This window comes from Palaemon carinicauda, chromosome 28 (assembly GCF_036898095.1).
Source record: "Palaemon carinicauda isolate YSFRI2023 chromosome 28, ASM3689809v2, whole genome shotgun sequence".
In the NCBI taxonomy this organism is placed as follows: domain Eukaryota; kingdom Metazoa; phylum Arthropoda; class Malacostraca; order Decapoda; family Palaemonidae; genus Palaemon; species Palaemon carinicauda.
Genome location: NC_090752.1, coordinates 38086153 through 38087059, shown reverse-complemented (window position 1 = coordinate 38087059; position 907 = coordinate 38086153).

Below are 907 nucleotides of genomic sequence, written 5' to 3'. Positions count from 1 at the left end.
TAAATATATATAAATACATATATATATATATATATATATTATATCAATATATAAATATATATATATATATATATATTATATCAATATATAAATATATATATATATATATATATATATATAAATATATAAATACATATATATATATATATATATTATATAAATATATAAATACATATATATATATATATATATATATATATAAATATATAAATACATATATATATATATATATATATACATACATATGTCTGATTTTAGATTTAATTTCAGACTATTTGATTTCTAAATTTTACTTAACCTAGCCAATTTTGGGTTAGGTTTTTTTCAATATTTCACTAAACTTTGGTATATAAATCAAATTATTCCCTTCACATCTCCTTTTCATGATCTCACTAAAGCATCCAATCTAACGTTGCCTTTCTTCATCTTCTGTTGTTATAATAGATTCCTTTCTCTTTTAGTGGTTACACGTTTCTTCTTCTTTGCCCCAGTCGAGATTTCATTAATAATTCTATGAGCAATTCTTACACCATAGCCACTCCCTGAATTCGTAGCTTTGTCAGCCTTATCTGCTTCCCTATCTAAATATTCCCACCAGTCATTTCTGTCTTTCTTTTTACTTCACTATCAATACTGGAATACTTAGCATGCTCTACCTTGTAATTTTCATTACCTCCTCAAAAAGTTCCAACAATCAATTTCTGTCTTCGTCTCCTTTTTATATTCTGTTCTTGATATCACACCATTCTTCATTAATTGTCTGCTCTTCGTCTCAAAGTTTCTAAGACAGCAAATTGATTCTTACATTCAATTGCAAAGTTTATTCTGTGCTCCCCTTCTAGAAGCTAGTTGTATCAAACCTAGGTATTCTATCTAAATTTCTGTTGATTGTTTTCAGTTTTAATTT